Source organism: Paramisgurnus dabryanus, chromosome 2 (genome assembly GCF_030506205.2).
Source record: "Paramisgurnus dabryanus chromosome 2, PD_genome_1.1, whole genome shotgun sequence".
Classification (NCBI taxonomy): Eukaryota; Metazoa; Chordata; class Actinopteri; order Cypriniformes; family Cobitidae; genus Paramisgurnus; species Paramisgurnus dabryanus.
Genome location: NC_133338.1, coordinates 18,081,082 through 18,103,936, shown reverse-complemented (window position 1 = coordinate 18,103,936; position 22,855 = coordinate 18,081,082). Strand labels below are relative to the sequence as shown.

General features: G+C 35.9%; 4 long non-coding RNA genes across 11 annotated transcripts in view; 3 read left to right on the top strand and 1 right to left on the bottom strand.

Moving 5' to 3' along the window:
* Positions 1–22,855, top strand: part of LOC135764758 (uncharacterized) — a 305,168-nt gene that overhangs the window by 2,633 nt on the left and 279,680 nt on the right. The gene's annotated exons all lie outside the window — the stretch shown is intronic.
* On the top strand, positions 680–21,361 carry LOC135764784 (uncharacterized). Of its 2 annotated transcripts, XR_010540275.1 has the most exons (6): positions 680–750; positions 1,497–1,538; positions 1,616–1,659; positions 2,373–2,424; positions 20,835–20,929; positions 21,228–21,361. It is a non-coding gene; the product is annotated as an uncharacterized lncRNA (long non-coding RNA). The 2 variants fall into 2 exon arrangements; XR_010540274.1 differs by lacking the exon at positions 20,835–20,929.
* LOC135764783 (uncharacterized) lies at positions 3,030–16,060 on the top strand. 6 transcript variants are annotated; one of them, XR_010540272.2, is made up of 12 exons: positions 3,030–3,933; positions 4,520–4,629; positions 4,830–4,890; positions 4,975–5,057; positions 5,158–5,232; positions 7,262–7,334; positions 7,587–7,686; positions 8,365–8,427; positions 8,546–9,565; positions 10,931–11,232; positions 11,407–11,545; positions 14,689–16,060. It is a non-coding gene; the product is annotated as an uncharacterized lncRNA (long non-coding RNA). The 6 variants fall into 6 exon arrangements; XR_010540270.2 differs by having other exon boundaries at positions 11,375–11,545; XR_010540271.2 differs by having other exon boundaries at positions 10,931–11,545; positions 14,689–14,874; positions 15,284–16,060.
* LOC135764785 (uncharacterized) lies at positions 4,546–10,199 on the bottom strand. Of its 2 annotated transcripts, none has more exons than XR_012335133.1 (6): positions 10,026–10,199; positions 8,533–8,923; positions 7,596–7,650; positions 7,250–7,318; positions 4,984–5,037; positions 4,546–4,684 (listed from the first exon to the last, which is right to left on the bottom strand). It is a non-coding gene; the product is annotated as an uncharacterized lncRNA (long non-coding RNA). The 2 variants fall into 2 exon arrangements; XR_012335132.1 differs by lacking the exon at positions 10,026–10,199 and adding an exon at positions 9,809–10,004.

The following is a 22,855-nucleotide window of genomic DNA, read 5'->3' as shown; positions in this document are numbered from 1 at the left end:
TTTCGTCTTCGTTTAGCATTCTGGCAGAGCTAAGGACACCTAAAAAAGTTAAATCCAATCGCATTCATTGACGGAGATCGTTTATATCGTAACGGCCTTCTGAACTCTCTGGATCGAGCTCGAAGTGGTAAGGCAGTACAGACACCATCGTTTATAGAGAAATATAGCGCTTGTTTACGTTGCCTCTGAGGCTGTGACTCTCAGTCAGAATCTGTGTCAACCCACGCGTAGTCAGGGGCGTAACCTTTCAAACACACGCCGAACCCAGCTGACCAATAACAGTTGAGTAGTCATCTGACCAATCCGATTACACTAGACATTTTGGGAGGCGGAGACAGGAACTAAACCAAGCGTTTTCCAGACAGTGGGAAATCGGTGAGGTATGTAAGCAATTTATAAGACTCACAATGCATTAGTTCAAGTTTTAATAACATGTATGTACTATGGGATATTGCAATAACGTGCTAACGTGCCAATTTATTAGCATAATTGGTGCTCTTTAACAAAAAAATCTAAATGCTTATTAATTGATATGGTACGTTGGCCCAATTTTCTTCAAGTTAAAGAACATAGCATATAATAAAAATGTCCTCCACTGCCTATTGAATGCGCTACACCCAGTCCATTAGAAGGCGCTAATTACCCTTCAGTTGCCAACCGCCACTCAGGCCAAAAGCGCAGAAGAACAAAAATGACCGGGAAAATCTGACAGGACTGAGAAGATGACAACAGCACAGCGGGGTTTTAGAAGTAAGTTTTAAATATTTAATATATTTTGCATAGGTTTCTTGTTGTCTAGTTTGTTACAGCCTAATTAGTCATTACTGTTAGGGAGGTTTGCAAGTTTTTGTCGTAGTAATCGTGTAGCTTGCAGTTTACTATGGTTTGATGCTTAATTTTTCTTGGGTGTTTTTGTAAGTAACGTTATGTCTTAATTTAATGTTATTGCACAATGCACAAAACTGTTCAGAATCTTTCAGTTTATATTATTCTGGTTAACCTTATGAAGCATGTACTTAAAGGAACAATGATTAATAAGGCACTTATTTATGCAGTTAATTCATAATTTACAAAATACGATTTGTTTAAAAAAGGCAATACATTTATGTTGCCTAACAGTCACTTGAGAAATAATTCTAGAAAAATAACGTGTACAGAAATTTTCACAGACATTGTAATGTAACTGTTACATCTGCATGTAAATTATATATATAAAAGCAGCTTTCCGGCAACAGGTGGTGTGCTTTATTAATATATTTAAAATGTTCATATCTAATGCATTTTGACATCCCTTATATTTATCTTTATGTAAGAGTTATACTTTTATTTTAGTGAGAGGGTTATGTTTGTGTTTAAGCAGACATTGCAAGCAGGCCAAGCACTTATAGCTTTACATGGCTGGAGTCAATACTACCTCACCAAAATTACAACTAATGTTTTGCTTAAACCTTGCCTAATCACAGTGTTTTTCCCTTTTATTATTTCTCTTTTTGTAGGCCCATCAGAGTGATTTTCTGAGTTCTTTCACATGCTGTATGGTAAGAGTGAATTTCTGCCAGTTGATACCGGTGACAGGTGTTAATTATTAAGTTTATCTTTGTATTTTTTATTAAAGGTCAGCGAATGGATGGATTATCCAGTCAAGGTACAGAATGAAAGGTAAATGGCAAGTAATTAAGTAATGTACTAAGGGGCGGTTTCCCGGACCAGGATTAGCTTAATCCAGGACTAGGCCTTAGTTTAATTAGGAAATATACCTAGTTTTAACAAACATGCCTTACTAAAAACATTACCTGTGTGCATTTTGAGGTAAAACAAAGGGCACTGATGTATTTTAAGATATGTCAGTGCAAGTTATTTTCAGTTTGGAGAGCTCTTAAAAGTGTTTAAGTCTAGGACTAGTCTAATCCCTGTCCGGGAAACCACCCCTATATGTATAAACTGTAGTGTATTCAGTAGCTAATAATCACATTACCTCTATCACTCTCTCTAGGCAAGGCAAGGCAAGGCAAGTTTATTTGTATAGCACATTTCATACACAGAGGTCATTCAAAGTGCTTTACACAGAAATGAGAAAACAATATATAAAAAAGAAAAAGAAATTGTAAAAATAAGATTTACACGATAAGATCACAATAAAGACAAAGTTACATGAGAATTTAAAATAACAATTAAAGAAAATAAATGTGATTTTAATAAAACAGTTTAAAATGTCAAAAAGAATAAAACAGGAGTAAAAGTGACTTGAGTTAAAGGTGCAGTCAGTGTGAAGCAGCACAGTGCTCATTCAGTAAATGCAGAGTTAAACAGATGTGTTTTTAATCTAGATTTAAAAGTGTTTACTGTTGAAGCACATCTGGAATCTCTAAAAGACTTGACTGAGTTAGAAGAAACTGAGCGACTTTTCAGAGTGAAGATGTTATGGTAATGTAAATCTTAAGTTTTTATATTGCAGTTATATATAATATATCAGAGACAGCACGTCATTTTGACCCTGTTTTATGGTTAAAGGGGTTTTGCACCCTAATGGCACTTTTCCATTGCATAGTACCCTACAGGTAAGGTTGAGTCAGCTCACTTTACTTTGGCTTGGTTAGCTTTTCCATTGAGTTTAGCAACACTTCAGAGTGGGAGCGATTATAGGGGTGTCAAATGTATATAGCACGACATTCATTGCTCGACTTATCGAGACTGTTTTCTAAGATGGCTCCTGTCTGTATACGCATAATATACTGTCTTTATAAAGGATCTTCTTATTAGGGCTTTCACTTTTGAGAAGAATCAAGCACACATATCCCGCGCTTGAGCGTGTTTCTAAAAAGTAATCTTCACTGACAAAAAGCACACATACTAGGGCTGGGTATCGATTCAGATGTTCCAGATCGATTCAATTTCGATTCACAAGCTATCAAATCGATTCGATTTCGATTCAATTTTCGATTCCAGTTTTCGGGTCTGTTTTTATTCTCGATTCAACTCAATGAATATAGATTTAATACAAATACTATATTAATAAAAAACAACAGTGAACATAACCCAGATAGCACACGTACGTCGCGGAGATGTCTGCGCGATGTCTTCTTTTTCGTCTGGAAGACGTATTATATAGGGCGTTTGCTCATCTGGAAGGCGTCGCCGAGACGTCCGACCCAGCTGTTTGCAAGACACCCAGCAGATCTTTACAAGATGTATGTTATTTAGAACGATGGCGAGCCGCCGTTTCCCAGATCTTTACAAGATGTTAGAACGGCAAGCCGCTCTTTCATAGATCTTTAGAAGAGCTTTAAAAGATGCGGAGCCGCTCTTTTCCAGATGTTTAGAAGAGCTTTAAAAGATGCCGAGCCGCTCTTTCCCAGATCTTTAGAAGAGCTTAGAAAGACGATAAGCCGCTCTTTCCCAGATGTTTGTAAGATTACAAGATCCCTCATTAACAAATTGAATTGCCCTAAACTACAGCAAATTATTTCTACACACATCTACACATACATGCTGTGTCATCGATATTAAGTAATTAAAACACCATTTTCAATTGATCTTAAAGCAGTTATTGATTTTATAAAACACATTTATTCAAATTAAACAATGAAAACTTTCATTCATTTATCTTTAAAGATATTTTTTACATGACAGTATGCGAAAACAACAACATATAAACATAACATATTTAAAATAATCAAAACCTTTCCGCGTCTGCTTTATTAATCTCCATTCTAAAATAAAACATTTCAAAAAATTACCAGGAAATAATTGTGAAAGGCTGTTCTTTCTATATAGCTTTAATTAGGATCTAGAAGATAAAATTACCCGAAAGTGTTGTCATTGTTAAATAAATTACGGATGTGCGTCTTTACGTCAAGGTCGTGATTCTACATAACAACATCCGCTTGACCTCGCAATGCCATGAAGAAGAAAGGCGTGGAACATTTGCTTAAGGTATGTAGTAATAATGCATTTAAATAATAAACTGTTTGGTGTGGGATCATTTCAATAATACCTTGAAATTGGGTTGATAACAGTTTTTCATGCTTTAATATTGATATTTCTCCCACCTGTCTGACGTTAATTTATTTTGATCGTTCATGTAACACGAGTACACGAGTTACACGAGTCTTGTGTAAGATTCTAGAAAGATATAGTGGCTTACTTGATTAAAACCATCAGTATTATGGTTGATATTTGTATTGCACTTTTTAATATTTGTTTTTGCCCCCATTTTTCATTTCATGAGCTGAACTTAAATATTTTCTATGTCCCCAAAAGGCCTATTTCTCTCAAATATTATTCACAAATCTGTCTAATTCTGTGTTAGTGTTGCGTTTATAATTGTGGTTAGTGTGTGTGTAAGGCTCTGCCTGTGAAAACACAGCTAAAGTCTTTTTTGTGATGTACTGTTTTCTACATAAAATCATCCTAAACAATGAAAAGAACATTTTGTAAAAATATCTTATCTTTAATATTGGCTGAGTAAGATTCTTTGTATAAACCCTCAGTCTGTTAATTTTGTCTCCCGCCTGTCAAGATCTTCAGCAGATGTTTGAGAAAAAAATCATCATCCTCTTCGTCACTCTTCATCCGTATTTGGGGTAACAAACACCTGCTTCCCACAAGAGACTGGACCTCTGAAGTCAGGTGGTTAGTCTTTATTTGCATTCATCCTAGTACCGTCAAGACTGCCTTTTTGCAGCTGCAATAGCAAAGATAAATGAATTAGGAGTGTAGCTTTTAAAATGCTTTACTATTAAATGCATTATTTTGATTTATTTAAACTTAAGAATCAAATAGGTGTGTAGTTTAGGTAAAATTCTTATAACTGCATTTGTCTGTTTCAGATAATTTTACTGGTACAATGTTGGATGGATCATCAGACCTGCACCTTCCTTGAACATGTTGGTAAGGTAACACTTCATCTGAGTAAATGATGATGCTTTTTTATAAGAACTTTTTATAAATAAATATTATTATTGTGTTTTTTAGGTAACTTACTCTGTATTTGTTCACGGTGGTCACCCCAGGGTTTCAGGACTCAAAACGAGTGCTCTATGGATTGAACAGAAAATGTAGTATAAACAAGTGTTAATGTGTTTAAATGCCACTAATAATGTGTTTCTGTTTTCTTTCTCATTATGCTAACAAACACTCTTTTACCCCTCATGTTAGGTGGATCAACACTCCAACCATCTGCATTAGGGACTGAATAAAGGATGCCCTCCGTAGCTGGGAATGTTAGATCAGGTAATTTGCATTTGATATATTTTTAAAGACACACACACTAATGCTGCTTGTACACCACCAGCGACTAGCAAACACAATCTCGTTAATTCCAATGAAAGCTTTGCCCCATTAAGCAACATGAGCAACTGTGACCATTGACAACAGGAAGTGGGCATGTCCAGCTATGCCACAACTTTGAGTAAAGTTCAACTTGATGAAGGACTTTTGGGAGAAACTACCAATGAGAGTGAAGCAGTGAAGTTCATGTCATCACTCTTTTGTCATTTACTGAGAGGATTGTTACTCATTTGTTTGTAGTTTTTACTAGGACAACCAGAATTGGGAACGCCTTCTGATAAACTCATTAAAAGAAATGGCTGACACACAGTGACTAGGTTGTTGGCGGTGTGAATGCAGCATAAGGCCTTAAACTGTCTGTGGCAAATATTTTTAGCACTCAAAATAAATAGGAGTGCTGCTTTTAAAGGAAAACACCACAGTTTTTAAAAATTTTACTATGTTCTTACCTCAACTTAGATAAATTAATACATCCCTATCTTTCATCAATGCATGCACTTAATATTTGTACAGCGCGTCGTGAATGTGTTAGCATTTAGCCTAGCCCCATTCATTCCTCGGCGCGCAGTAACATCATCACTCCTGACTACTGCCCCTCTTTTGAGTTTGAGCGAGAGGTGGAGTAATCAGGAGTGATGATGTTACTGTGCGCCGAGGTCGAAGTGCTGCAAACTTAGTGCTCTTTTGCCATACAATATAGTTCTCATTTTTATCCGCTTAAAAAATTGCCACATTTTATTTTGTGCCACCATACTTACTCGTGTAACTACTTATGTAACAGTCTTTAAATAGGGAAAACGGGTTGGGTGGCTTCTAAATTCATCCCTGTTTGGATCCTAAGGAATGAATGGGGCTAGGCTAAATGCTAACACATTCACAACGCGCTGTACAAAGATTAAGTGCACGCTTTGCAAAAAGATGGGTAAGTATAAATTCGTCTAAAGTAAAAACATAGTAACATTTTGGAAAGCGGTGGTGTTTTCCATTTAAAGGGATAGTTCACCCAAAAATGAAAATGTAATTAATGACTCACCCTCATGTTGTTCCAAACTTGTAAGACCTCCGTTCATCTTCGGAACACAGTTTAAGATGTTTTAGATTTAGTCCGAGAGCTTTCTGACCCTCCAAAAAATGTATGTGCTGTATACTGTCTCATTTCCAGAAAGTTAATTAAAACATCATCAAAGTAGTCCATGTGACATCAGTGGTCAGTTAGAATTTGTTGAAGCATCATTAATACATTTTGGTCCAAAAATAACGATTTATTCAGCATTGTCTTTTCTTCCGGGTCTGTTGCGAATGCGCGTGCACAGTGGCGCTGCTGACGTGTTATCCTCAGACATGTTTGCAAAGATTGTTTTGTTTACAGCGTCTCCCTCAGACTGTAAACGGAAAAAAAAAGCTTGGGTGCACCAGATAACACGCCAGCAGCGTCGTACAGCAGCAGTGTCATGCACACGGTTCACAACAGACCCGAAAGAGAAGACAATGCCGAATAAAGTTATAATTTTTGGACCTAAATGTATTTTTGATGCTTCAACAAATTGTAACTGACCCACTGATGTCACATGAACTACTTTGATGATGTTTTTATTACCTAACTGGACATGAACAGTATATCGTACATACAGTTTTAATGGAGGGTCAGCAAGCTCTCGGACTACATCTAAAATATCTTAAACTGTGTTTCCGAAGATGAACGGAGGACTTTAGGGTATTATTTAAATAAACTAAAAGAAAAACAATCCTTAAATGGTTACTAAAATTGAGGTCAGATTTTTGAAAACTTGATGGTCATCCAAATTTCTCAGTACAGAAAATCTGTTTTGTATGGATCAGAGTTAGACATGGTCATGTAATATATATCAATGTAATAGCAAGTGTTATGTGGTTTTTGAAAATGCTGTGAAAATGAAAAAAGCTATTTGTTTATCCACTATGCTATCAAATGCTCTTTTACCTTGCATGTTAGGCGGATCAACATTCCATCCATCTGCATTAGGATCTACCTTAGAGACACTCACTGGAGCTGTAAATTGAAGCAGGTAAGTTGCACAACCCATCAAGCCTTTGTGGGGAACAAGGTTTCTTGTAGAATTCTTAGACTAGCAATTTTTGTGTGAGAACTTAAACATGATAGAAATTGTTAAACTACAAATACAGTATGGTCAACCATGAAGCCATCTGAGTCTATATTGTCTGAGAGAAATTTTACTCAAGAATCTGCATATTGCTATAGATATGCAGAGTACTTATCTCGAAACAGTCGTAAAATATTAATGTTTTTTGTTTTGTAGGTCACTTACTTTGCATTCGTCCTTGGTGGTCACCCCAGGGTCTCTAGAGTGAAAATTACTCAATCTATGGATTAAACAGAAAATTTAGTTTTATGAAGTGGTATGTTGTCTTTAAATGCCATTAAAAATGTGTTTCTGTTTTCTGTCTCATATTAAAAAAATACTCTTTAACCTGCCCACTGGATCTGGGAATGGTTAGCTGCATTTTTTACATTTACAAATAAACACACTAAATCCTAGGCTTGGACCTGCCTTAGGTTTTAGCATCCAGATTAACTAGGGGTGCTGATTTTTAAAGGAACACACCCACATTTTTGGAATTTAGCTTATTCGCAGTATCCCCCAGAGTTAGATAAGTCCATACATACCATTCTCATATCCGTGCGTGCTGTAACTCTGTCTGACGCAGCCCCTGCTAGCTTAGCTTAGAACAAAAGACTGGTAGTGAATTTGACTATACAAATCACAACACATAAATAGGAAAATGTTTGCGTTATTTTGTCATGTTTGGAAGCAGTATGCTAGCTGGAGCCATTCACTTTCAGTCTTTGTGCTAAGCTAAGCTAGCGGGGGCTGCATCAGACAAAGTTACAGCACGCACAGGGATGAGAAAGGTATGTATGGACTTATCTAACTCTGGGGGATACGGTGAATAAGCTAAATTCCCAAAATTAGGGCGTGTTCTTTAAGGATTTAGGGGTATTTTTGAAGTTAAATGAAGCCGTTTTACTTTTTAAACTGTCTCTTTTATAAGGACTTACTGAATTTTTTTTTTCAGCAATTTGGGACATTCTTCCAGTTGTCGGCAACTTTGTGAAAAAGGCTGGAAACTAAAATGCAGGTACGGTTTCATTCTTTTGTTTTTTACAGCTATGAAAAATAATGTGTTATTAATTGTACTGTCTATTAATAAATGATTTTATACAGTGTAACTGATTCTGCTTACCTGACTCATGCAGAATTCTGGCCTGGTGTTTGGTCTGTGCTGTCTTTGACTCTTGCATCTCCATCATCCTGACCCTCTTTAGCAGCCTGTCCATGTATTTATTCGGAGGCCACCATGAGCACCCATCTGCATAATATGACTTTGTTACTCAGTTGTCCATGCTCCTACAAATTCTACATTTTTTGTAAAGCTGCAACAAGTTGAAACCCTATAATTATTAACGTTTGATTTTGAATTATGTAATTCAAATACATGAATAAGTAACAAAAGCAGAAATCTATTAAGACATTACCTTTTTGTTGTTTGTTTACTGATCTATCAATCCTTTTGCATTCTCATAATTGATCATCATAACTTGGTATACAGTGGATGTGTGGCTGTAGATAACTTTCTGAAGTCAATTCAAAAAGGCAAAAGTTAATAAATGCTAAATTGGTCAAATATACATTGTTGTATTTTCACCATTTTGATCTTATTTAGGCATTTCATAACTTGAGAGGGAAATTTACGTATACTGATTTTTCAAATCAAAGATTAATTTATTAATGACAGCTAATCATTGTATAAAGATTTTTATAACAATATTTATTTATATAATATCAATTTAATACATTTATTTCGTTACACCTACATCACTGAGCGCAAGGGAGTGCAGCCAACAAATACATTCAGGTGTGTTTGATTTAACACCGAGATGCGCAGACAGCACGTGGTATGACAACAAAGTACCGCGAGAGTTTTGGGAAAGCCCCGGAAAAGGTTTGAACTCGCGGTACTTGATGTCACGATCGGTTTGCGCGTAGATCAGCATGAAGTCGAACACATCTGAAAGATGTGTGGGCTGCCTGCACTCAACGTTGCATTCATGAGTAGAGTGTAACCTCAATCGGTTTTTGCAGCTTCTGGGTGTCGTGTCGAACGATCACAGAACGAGTTTTTGTTCTTTTCCAACTCGATTTTTAACTCCTTAAACTAGTAGGATGTTCCAACGAGTGAAGCAACAGTGCTTCAGTGACGGAGTTTCAGTGTCAAGGTAAGTTAACCATTTAAACAGAAAATATGTTATGCATGCATGTAAGTTAGTCGACCTAACGTACAGAATTATCGTCTTAATTATCGCGTTCTATACGCGATTAAAAGCTTATTAACGTTTAGCAATACAATGCTATTCAGGCCGCTGCGAAGTCCCGAAGCCACGTTGTGACGTTAACTTTATATGTTACGCATTGGTGGGGATAAACCAGCCAGTTTAATAGAGTTATTAAATGTCTCAAACCTTTCCCGCCCTGTAACGTTACGTTAAAATGGCCCTTATACGGATAACGTTACTGTCAGTCAGACCTTAAACCACTCAAAACCGTTAACGTTGTTCTATTGGAGTGGTTCGAAAATTGTATTTATTAATTGTCTCAGTTATATTAGTTATATCTGTTCTTTAATTCGTATTTCTAACAATTAAAACCCAGGAATGACAAGCTATAACAGTTACTTACCAAGATTTTGACGATCAAACTGACAGAAAAACTAACTAAAAGCCGACTATTAAACCAAAAACATACTATTACAAAGTGAAGAGGAACGTAATGTGTACAAACTTGATTATTTACAGGTTATTAATGATGTTATTTGCGACAAAAAAGTTGAGGGTAATCGAGCAAATAACGGTCTTCTGGTAAATATTGTGGTCACGTGATGGCCTTGCGACATATAAGTCGTTTCCGGTCGTTTCTCAACCGCACAGCTGCGTCCTTTTAAAATTATTTTTAATATATTTTTTTTAAATAATAAGAAATACAAGTTCAGTCAGGGGGTACATTATACATATATAAAATAAAAATAAATAATGCTCCGTCCTTTTTTTTTTTTTTTTTTTTTTTTTTTTTGAAAAATGCTCCGTCCTAGAAGTCTGCATGTCTCGGCAGCCACGTTTTATGCATTTCCTGCTGAATTTGTTTCATTTATAAAAGCCCTTAAAGCGATTAAGAAGAAAAATGCAACTAGTCTTTTGTCCATCATATGTGAATATGATTTAGAAGAAAAACCCTAGCCCCTTATTATTATTATTATTATTATTATTATTTTATTATTATTATTTTGCATTTAATTAAATATTAATTAATATGTGTATGTGTATTGTTGTTTAATGTTAACAACTATTATTATTGCCTTATTGTTTGTACATGAATATTTGTTTAATAAAAAAAAGTCTCGGCTGCCACGTCATCAAGCATCGTCGAGGAACATCTCAATCTGCTTGTTTTCTCTTTTTTTTATTTTTTATTACAAAATGTTCAACTGTCCATGTTGTAAAGACAGTTGATACATGACTTTTATTCACTGTACAGTATTGGATTTTTTTTGGTGATGCATTGCTAATTTTCAACTTCTCTCTTTAAAGTTTTCATGCCATGACCACTGGGGCGGAAACCATGACGTTGCCTTGGACTTCAAACTAAGCCATCTCATTCTGGCTTTTTTCTAACCTCGAAATCTCAGAAGGACAGGTCTAATGGACGCAGCCTCCATAGGATGCAACCTTGCATTTCAGAAACACCCCTAGAACGGTCAACTTACCCCATACTCTAACCTGAATGCAGGGATCATAAAACTTTATCTTTTACCTTAATTGTTAGATGGGTGTTGATACCAAACTTTTTTTTCTCGTCTACCCAGGAGAAAGTCATGGGTTCTGCTGCTGAGGTTGTCATAAAGCATGCTTTTTTCCATTTGTTGCATTTGGCAATATTATCAAAAGATTCTGAAAGAAATAAGATAATTTTCAAAGCATTAACATGAATATGAAAGTCATTAATGACCATCTTTTATTATTGTTTATTTACAGTGTCTTTTATTCTGCTTACCTGACTCATGCAGAATTCTGGCTTGATGTTTGGTCCACCTGTTAGCTGGCTCTGGTGCTTGGTAGTCTTCTCAAACCTCTGAATCAAGACCACCATGAGAGGCCTTCTGAAGACCATCATTACGCTGCAGATCCAGTGGTCTTTACTATGAGGTAAATCTTTTTTAACTGCAGCATTGAGCGTTATGTGCGCGGTTTATGTGCACTGAATGCCTTTTGCCCTCTCCTGCAACATGCATTTTTTAAGGAGCGCTAAGAGCGGAAAAGCACCCGACGTCATTTGTGTCTTTCCTTTGTCCAATTGAATATGGGGAGAGGCGGGCCTTTCGTTGTAGGGACCGATGTTTACAGTTATTTGAAACAACCATACTTCAGTCACTTACTGTCTCCTGTGTGTTTATGCACCTCTCACCTTCGTTCAAAGTCAGTGCAAGCATCCTCTTTTTAAAGTTTCTGCTTATATGACAGTTAACAGCAAAAGAGCGCTCACGCTTCAACATTTGATTGACAGGACAGCAGCCTCGGTGGTTGCCCTGCAATATAAAAAGCTGCACTACTTTTTATAAAGTGACCAAATCAAGGTGCACCTTGCGTTTCCACATCTTTAAAAAGCATTTGGTGTGATTGGCCCCCAACAAGGGTTTTTTCTGCCGCTTTTTTTTTTCAGCTTTTGCCTTGATATTGTATTTTACATTGGTAAATGCCTATGGACATTGGCTACTAGCGTTCTGCATGTGTAAATGCACATCGATGCGAACAACGACGCAAACGTGTAAATGAAAAGTGGCGCATAGCCTACTGTGTAGAGGCATTGGGGTAGGTCTGACTAAATCAGCCTTAATGACAACTGCATCAGTCTTCAACTTTTACACAGATAAACACTCACTTTGTCTATCCAGACCTCAAGGTTAGAGTTCAAACTGATTCAGATAGTTGGTTTTGTTCATTTTCTAAGTTTTTTGTTGATATTTTAGTCCTAATTGATTATGACAGATTTGTTACAGCATTATCTGTCAAAATGACAGCCAATAAGAAAGTTTAATTCAACCTCTGGTTGTAAAGCAGATTTTGAACCAGTCTTCTTAAATTGTGTCACTAGCCTACCACAATCCCTGTGCACCAGCTATGGAAAGTGTAGACCAAACTTCTGCCTCCACCTATGAGTCTCTTCCCACATAAAGTAATTAATGCAGTCTTACAAATGAAAGTTTTTTTTAAGGTACATTATTTTAATTACCAAATGATTTCTCGGATGAATTGGATAAAAATACATTATTTTATTTTTCATTTATGACAACTGGTTGTTGCTGCATGAACTATAAACCAATGCAGCTATTTTGGATACAAGATAATGCGCCTCAGGTCACACAAATCAAACACAAAGAGTTGTTATACACAGTGTGTACAGTCAGTCATTCAAATTGGATATACACAAAAATCAGAACCCTCACCATGCTCTCCCAGCTTTAGGTGCTTAGACCTGTTTTTCTAATCAAACAATACAAGGACAGATGTTTGGGTGTTATTGCCTTCATGGCATGAACGATTAAAATCTGCATTTAAACCCAAAGGGGATATGATCTTTAAATAAAATTGCCTGTCATTTTATTGATTACAACCATAATACTGAACAACTTTAAAGGTCCCGTTTTTCCTGTGTTTTTGAGGCTTTGGTTGTGTTTACAGTGCGCAATATAACATGTGTTCATGTTTCACATGCGGTATTTTTCACACAATCTACTTATCTATATAGTGCTTTCACTGTCCTAAAAACAGGCTGGTGTCTTCTTTGTCCTATGAAGTCCCTCCTTCAGAAATACGTAACGCGTTCTGATTGTGTAGCTTGTTTAGTGCAGTGGTTTTCAATCTTGTCCTAGGGCAGTGGTTCTCAACTCCAGTCCTCGGGACCCACTGCTCTACACATTTTGTATGTCTCTTTTATCTGACAGACTCAGTTCAGTTCATGGAATCTATCCTAACGAGCTGATGATCTGAATCAGGTGTGTTAAATAAGGGAGACATGCACAATATGCAGAGCAGCGGGTCCCGAGGACTGGAGTTGAGAACCACTGTCCTAGGGGACCCACTGCCCTGCACATTTTGCATGTCTCCCTTATCTAACACACCTGATTCAGATGATCAGCGCATTAAGGGACAGATCCATGAACAAAACTGGGTGTGTCAGTTAAGGGAGACAAACAAAATATGCAGAGCTGTGGGTCCCCTAGGACAAATTGAAAACCACTGGTTTAGTGTGTTGTGATTTGACAGCAGCTTAGCTTAGCCAGAGCGGAGTTTAGTCAAACACACTTGCTTTGACGTCATTCAACCGGGAAGTAAAGGGCTGTAGTCCAAACCGGCCGTTCGCTGTATTGAAATGGGAATTCTCTTAAAGATAATACATCGCCTGGCTGGCAGTGAACTTTGAGCTTTATCATTTACAGGTATTATTTATGCTATTACAGCAACATTACACACTACCTAAAGTTTGAAATATGGGATCAGGAAAAACGTGACCTTTAATGTTTAAGTATTGAGAAAGAAATGAATTCTTACTGTGGTGGAGATAGTGAAAACTCTTACAAAGAGTCATTTTGGGTGTTTTATTTAAAGACCATGTCCCCGTTAAGCCTGACTACGTCAGACTTCGTACTTCCGCTCAAGCAAAGTAGCAGAGAATGGTATTACCAGGCTAGTCCTTTGGGTTTAAATGAAGATTTTGATCTTTCATGTTTTTAATATTTTGGTTTTTCTTTGGGTGCAATTTATATAAATGAAATGATAGTTTGATAGTTGAAGGATATGGAATAGTTTTGACGAGGAATTAAAACAATGCCCAAACATAAATCAGTTTAAGTTTAGGTTTAAAGATATGGTCTTCAAAAGGTACAGGGATGAAGATGGGTGTGAATAATTTTTTTTATATATATATATTTTTTTCTTTTTGGTTTATATAATTGATGTGCTTTTTCTTTTCTTTTTTTTACATTGTTTTGAGGTATAAGAAGCAAGATGCATGAATATTTGGAATGATGGTCGTTTACTGTAAGCTTTAAGTTATGGAGAAGGGGTGAGATTAAATAAGTTATTTTCTTCTTCTCACTCCTTTTCGAATAGGCAAAGGACATTTAATATAGTTTTATGTTTTGTGTGATTTGTATACTTGAATTTATCTTTTTTTGTTTGATGTTCTTTTTGCATAAATTCGAAATAAATACAATAAAAAAAAAAAAAAAAAAAAAAAAGAAATACTTTGTCTGATGTGATAATGTTCTCATTGCGTTCTTTTGTTACAGATAGAACTGAACTGGAGTCTGTGAACTAATGCTGTGTTCGAGACAACTTGGATGTTTGATATTATTGACCTCAAACCCATAAGAAGTCTGGAACAGTAAACAAAGTTGAGTATCTGACCTCTCAACTTGGGACAGATCCATCAACACCGACCTCAACGAGATGCGTCATTTGACATTGCAGACAAGGTGGTGGCTAGCCTTTCACAGCCTTACATGAACCGCAAACAAACTTTAAACTATTTTTACAGCACATAATATTTATGAACATGAATGTTAAATTATCCAGTAACCGTTTTCTGCCATAATTGGCACAAGAGCACAAACTTCTCCTGGCGTTAACAAATGGTAATGTTAATGAAAAGTTCATTTTTGTCACAGTTGCAAATTAACAACCACACAGAATATGAAGAATAGCCAGAACTGTGGTATTAAGCTAGCCCTAAAATGTTGTGAGAATCTTGATGTATTGGACACAGGTGTGTAGTATCTGTTATATATTGACGGTTGACAGGTTTGTTTGCATGTAATTGCATTATTATTAATTTGGGGTTGATAGTCCAATGTTGATTTGAGAGAAATATTTTTTTCTTTTTAGATCCTTTCTCTTTTTTTATGCAGCTCTTAAGGATGAAGCACCCTGATCTACTAAGATGCACAGATTCAACTCTGGCCCAGCATCATCCCCACACCTCATCTGCCATCAGTTTAATTTAATGTCTGTCAATTGCAAATGCTATTTCAGTTATATTACAACTTAATATTAACTTTAATTGAGACTAGTATTGTGTAAAGCTGGGGTTTCCAAACTTTTCATTTTAAAACCTATTAGACAAGTATAATCTATTCTAGACCCACTAAAATATTTTTAAATATACATTTTTTTTAATGGGGTAAAACACATTTGTTCTCTTTCAGTGGAGTCATTTTATTTTCATAATATTTCATAATGTGAAGAAGTGGTTCTTAACGTTATTCCTCGAGGCCCACTGCTCTGCACATTTTGTATGTCTCTTTTATCTGACAGACTCAGTTCAGTTCATTGAGATCTCTTCTAATGAGCTGATGATTTGAATCAGGTGTGTTAAATAAGGGAGACATACAAAATGTGCAGGGCAGTGGGCCTCGAGGAATAACGTTGAGAACCACTGAAAAGTAAATAAGTTTATTTGCAATACCAAATATTTTATGGTATATTCTTTCAAAACCATTGTCATTGTTAATTATTAATTGGCCAAACTGTTGTTGCATCATTAAGGTGTGCAACACACCTTAACCTACTGTGTGACCGACAAGTGGGTCCTCCTGACCCACAGTTTAAAATCCCCTGGTGTACTGAATGTTGTATTGTAATTAAAGTCGCATCTAAGTCTTGTGTAACAGTCTCCAATATTTGTGATTATATGCACAGTGTCACATGGTACTTTCAGCACTTACTACATCACAGTTTTTTTAATGCATTAATTTTTAGGTTTATTATAAATTCATTCATTTTTAAAGAATTCCTTCTTTATGTAGAACATGCAAAGTCTAAAATGTAAAGTGTCATGACCAGCTCTGGGTCTTGTGTAGTGATTAAATGAACAGGTGGTAAATGTCATAGCTTTGCAGTATATTGGGTAGGAGGCTCTGGATGTAAAGAACATTCAGCACATAGGTTTCATAAATTTAATTTGGTAAACAAACTTGTCAGAACAATTCATGCTGTGATGCTGGATAATACCTGGTTAAATTAATACATGTATAATGTGTTTCAACATTGTATAAGGTTTCTTCATCTATACAGACATCTGTTAGAGAACGGTGCAGAGACTGCTTATCTATTATTGGTTACAGTATATTTGTTAAAATGTTGCCAGTGAGATTATTTTCGTGCACACGGTACTTTCTTTGAGAACCTTTATGTGTTTTATTCTGCACTTAAAGCATAAACGCAATTTAAATGCAGGAGTCCTCTCGTCCTTACTGCAAAATATGTAAGTGAAACTGGACTAACGCATACAGTATACATACGGGTATGATTTCATATATTAGGTTTCTATATTACACGTGATACGAGGTAGGGTATATAAAAAATAATATTTTATGAATGCAAACTAAATGCCAAACTCTTAAAAAACTGGCAAATTATATGCAGCTGTTTTTTTTTAATCTTTAGTTTGTGTTCAATACAATTAAACAAGAAATAAGTGTAAACAATGAAATGAGTTGAGCATTGAGGTCAGCTGATTCGTCTGCGTTTGCTCGGATTCAAGATCTCCAGAAGATGCATGCAGCTCGCAAAGATTTCGAATGTTTCAAGACTTCGCCAAGACGTCTTGCAGAGATATTGCAGACGTCTTACTTTTCAATGTTCGCAGCCGATCTACAGAAGATGAAGCGATATTTAGCAGACGTCTCCGCGACGTACGTGTGCTATCTGGGAAGTTTACAAGTGGGTAATTAATAAAAAGAAATTAAAAGCCACAACACTATCGTTGTTGTCTTGCTTGCGAAAACTAAAATGCTTCCATACCTCTTACTTTTTATGTGAAGGTGGCATCAACGTCGATGAAGCACCTAAAACTGCCATTTTAAGCACTGAATGAAAGAATGACAGGCTCCTTGGTAACATCACGCAAGGCAAAAAAGAGGGTGACATCTAGTGAAGAAGACTAGTAATTTGATCGTTGAACGTTAATCTTACGTTCAAGGTTTGCAGAAAAATATATGAAAAAAAAATCGATTCTGCTCTTTGAGAATCGATTCTGAATCGACCACGTTTAAAAAAACTATTAATCGAAATATCCATTTTTTGCCTAGCCCTAACACATACATACCCTATGTATGCGCGCGTTCATATACATTAACCCTGCCCGTGCTGTTTGCTTGACCGTTTTTAATGATAGAGCACACAAACCATTGATATTTGAGAAATAAAACTTACCGCTGAGTTAAGCAGATCTTACTTCACTCTGTCGTCTATGTGACATGCGAAAGTCAGCACGTGATCATTTTAAATCAGTTTACAAGACAAATGCTGTTGTTGTTTAATATAAAGTTTACATCAGGGCTTTGAACCTGATTTTTTCCCCAATTGGTTCATTCTGAACAGAAACAGTATTTTAACGTTTCCGGTTTTTGGTTCAATCCTAAAGCTGACGTTCCTGAACCGGTTAGAACAAAAAATAAAAATCCCGAACCGGTTAATAACGTTCCATGTCAGCTGTGGGACATAAAAATAAGTAGGCTGATCATTAGGACATTAAACTTAAGAACAATTATGTAGACTAATAAGTTAAGTCTCTATTTTGTCATCGAACATTAAAAAGGCTAAATTATGTAAGCGGCATAACTGACATGCCTACATTTGTTAAGTGCACTTAAACACACGCGCGCACACACAGACGGAGGACGAATTCCAAACGGCGCTTCGGGAAGAAGATGCTGCATAAACAGTCGCTCCACATAAAGTGAAAATTAAGATGTTTTTCAGTGCTTTATTCGCCAAGTGTATTTTATACATCAAGAGTTCTGATCTTTGAAGGGCATAGGGATAATCATATTTGATTGGAGTTAGGGCTGTCACTTTTGAGAAAAATCAAATTCATACGGATATCTAATATCATGCAATGTATCCGAATATATTCGAATATCTAGGTGCCCCCCGCGCGCATCAAAAAAAAAACCCCACCATAATGGAGATTCACTCACAAATTTATTAACAGTGACAGTCATAAACAGGACTGTCTGAATTACTTTTTTTTACTTTTGAAACAGAAGGTTATCAACTTATAAATAACAACTTATATGAAAAAAAAAACTATTCAGAACAGGTACAGACAATAACTTAAACAGCAGGAAGCCCAAATGGATTTCGCGCCCACAGATTTCGGCGGAAAACTCAGCGGATGTAATGCGCTTGACAAGCTAGTCTCAAGATGTTATTTTTTTTTTTTTAATACTAATTAGTGGTGTAACGGATCGCAGTTGGTCAGTGATCTGTACAGATCACAACCCACAGTTCGGCTCGCATGCGATTTGCGGATTAATATGCAAATTTAAATATGGCGAAAGTTGATCATTTGCAAGTGTTTCAAAGGCTTGCAAATGTTAACACTTAAGTGATTTTAAACAATTTAACCACAAAAAGGCACTAAAATAAAAAAAATTCTGTACACACAGACGCACATGCATTTGAATGTGTCCGGCCCAACTCCAATTAGGGCTGTCACTTTTTATTCAATATTCGAATGGCTGTCACTTTTTATTCGATATTCGAATATGCATTCGATTTTTACAATGCAATGTAAACTTTATATTAAACAACAACAGCATTTGTCTTGTAAACGGATTTGAAATGATCATGTGCTGACTGTCGCACGTCACATAGACAACAGAGTCAAATGAGATCTGCTTAACTTAGCGGTAAGTTTAATTTTTTCTCAAATATCAAAGGGTTTGTGCACTCTATCATTAAAACCGATCAAGCAAACAGCACGCGCAGGGTTAATGTACTTGTCATTGACGGCTCACAAACATGTGGGATAGGCTATGTATGTGTGCTTGTTGTCAAAGATATTACTTCTCACAAACACGCTCAAGCGCGGGATATGTTTGCTTGTCAAGCGCATTACATCCGCTGAGTTTTCCGCCGAATCCATTTACACCACTAATTAGTATAAAAAAAAAAAAAAACATCTTGAGATACTTGGTAGCCTACAATATTAACCTCTTATGATTGAGCATTAGAGACTTGGGCTTGAGTAGGCTATCTGCTGGTGGCAAGCTTCTCATTTCTCTGAGTCAATGACGACCGGAAGGAACTTCACAGAGTCAAATTGCACAGAAATCTTGTCAAAGAACTGAAAAAATAACGTTATTAACCGGTTACCATTATTTTCAATTAACTGTACTGTTCCGGAACATGTATTTTTGGAAAGTTTCTGGTTTCGTTTCTGTTCCTTGCAAAACATCAAAAGTTTCTGGTTTTCGTTCCTTGAACCGGTTCAAAGCCTTGGTTTACATTCTTCATACATGCTTATTTCATAACGAAAATGTATTAAAGGGACATTTCACTTTTTTTGAAAATATGCTAATTTTCCAGCTCCCCTAGAGTTAAATATTTGATTCAATCCAATCCATTGAATCTGATCAGACCATTAGCATCGTGCTAAGAAATAACCAAAGACTTTCAATATTTTTCCTATTTAAAACTTGACTCTGTAATTACATTGTGTACTAAGACCGACGGAAATTAAAAGTTGCTATTTTCTAGGCAAATATGGTTAGACCTATACTCTCATTCTGGCATAATAATCAGTGACTTTGCTGATTTAACATGGCTGCAGGAGGTGCAATGATATTACACACTGCCCGAAAATAGTCCCCTGCCATTGAAAGTAACCAAGGGGACTTTTTTCGGGCAGTGTGTAATATAACTACGCCTGCTGCAGCCATGTTACATCATTGATTATTACGCCAGTTTGAGAGTATATTTTCTCCGTAAGAATCAAATGTTTAACACAAGCTTTTTATTCTGCTATAACACTAAAAACAATAATATATGTAATTTTATATACAAATTATAATTCTATCTATCTGGTTCGTGTTGGTCCAATTTAATTCAGAGCACTTGTTTGGTTTGGTGTTGTTATTTTCATTGTAAGCCTTTAAAAAGTAATTATTTTTGATGCAATTTTGTAATATTTACGTCTTAAATTCTCTTATACATTTTTTTTTAATATTTAAAATCATTCCGCAGAATTATCCAAAAAAATTCCACAGAAAAAGCAAAAAAAAGTCTGCAGAAGCCGGAGCCACGTCTTCCATGTCTTGCGCACAGTTGCCGTTGGTCTCACTCTCAGCTTCCTCCCTATTACGAGGTGTTAAACTGTAAAAAATGTGCTACACATGGCATTTTAAAAACCGGATGGTTTATTTATAGTGGATATTTCACCTCATGTTTGAATGCATATTCGAATATCAAATAAAAAGTGACAGCCATACTTCTTAATAAACTGTTTGTACATTTACAAAGTTCAACTTGGGGTTAAGTGCCTTGCTCAAGGGCACAACGGTGATGACCAGGATTCAAACTCACAAATTCTAGGCTAGCATACTAGCCAGGTTCCTTAACTGCTGTGCTACTGTCACCCCTTTTGGCTTAGTGCCTGCTTTCGAACCACACCCGTGGAGATATCTGCCAACAAATGGACAATCATTCATGGGGCTACAGATGGGGCTGCATTCAAGAATTTTCAATGTATGTGTTCAAATTCACATTCTGCGTAAAAAAAAAAGTTTCGATGAGAGTTGATGGAGGGTGGTGTTTGGCACTATGACCCTATCTCGTCTGCAAATTAAATTGGTGCAAAACTGGCCGCCATGCTTGCACTAAGTGTGGCCTTACTTTGCCTATTCACGTACTTTGTCACTTAATTTTACTGACTTGCACTAGAAGAAACGGCAATAAAGATTTTTTTATCTTTGTGATAAGTTTATCCACCAGTGTTTTGTCTACTTTATACCTAAAACTTTTTCTTTAAAATGTACCTTCTCAGATGCAGTTATGTCAAAGCACTCGTTTCGGCTGGCCAGATTGGAACAGACCTGAATGGGAAGATGGCAGAGCTAAGACTGACAATGTCCAGGAAAAATGTTAACTAAAAATTAGTGTTTTTCCTCAGCGAGTGAGTTTTGGAATGTTTTAAATGTGCCTAAAAGTTTAAAAAAGTAATACTGAGGGGAAAAAAGTGAGCACTTTGAAAAGGCTTTAAAAAGAAAATAAAGTCTGAAGTTGATGGTAAATGAATTTAAAGTTTTTACTTGAAAAGTAAAAGTTTGTACTTGTTTGTACTTGTCAAGTCTGTGCTGAAAAAAATGGAGTAAAGTTTGTATTTGAAAAGACTTGGAATTGTGTGTTCTGTAGAATGAGTACACATATATGTGCAGGCTGTATAAAAAACATAGTTGTGCCACTAATATAAGTGAAAGTACATGGTGTCATCATATTTGAAGCATATTTGTATCCCTAATATAAGTGAAGGTACATGGTGTCATCATATAAGAAGCATATTTGTATCCCTAATATAAGTGAAAGTACATGGTGTCATCATATAAGAAGCATATTTGTATCCCTAATATAAGTGAAAGTACATGGTGGCATCATATAAGAAGCATATTTGTATCCCTAATATAAGTGAAAGTACATGGTGGCATCATATAAGAAGCATATTTGTATCCCTAATATAAGTGAAAGTACATGGTGGCATCATATAAGAAGCATATTTGTATCCCTAATATAAGTGAAAGTATGTACTATGGAAATAAGTACATATATGCATGTATACATATATGTGTCTTGCATATATTTCACATGTATGTCCATATATGGGAAAATATATGGCACTTACATGAAAACGGCCATTTTTGCTATATTTTGAAATATATTTTTCATATATGTCTATGTATGTTACATATATGAATTTTGCATATACTTTCATATATGCAGCAGACATACATGGGCACTGATATTATATATGTAATTTACATATATTGACATATATTACATTTCTGTATGGGTATCTATCTAAAGAAGTTAATATGTGCCTTATTCATATAACCAATTTTAAGAATAATGAAATGATGTCATGATATTGAAATATGTTTTACATAATAATCACTTTCATCTTACAGCTTATGTTTTTTATGAATAAATGAATGTTTTATTAATGATTTGTTTTTAAGAAAGCATTATAACATGCTATGTGAAGTCAACCATATGTGAAGTGGAGGAGTATTGGGGAGAAAGTGACGGACTGCATGGCTCTCAGGGATGAGCAGAGAACAGTTTGTTTTTTCTTTGTCTGTGTGTGTGTGTGTGTGTGTGTGTGTGTGTGTGTGTGTGATATGCAACCCCCACAGGAATGTGGTGATGGAATCAGATAAGGAAAACAGCCATCTGGGGGAGGAGAATTCTGAAGAAAGAACGGCGATAAATACTCATGTTTTTGTTCTGAGCTGGGAGTTTTTTCGAATCCTGCTGTAGGATTTGAGACACTCCAGCATGCTGTAACTTTTTCATATCTGATCAATAAATATTCAATTTAGATATTTGTGTCTTTCTCCATTGATGAACATGCTTTGGACACCTTAAAGTCCAACAGTTCCAATGTGTAACATGCATGAA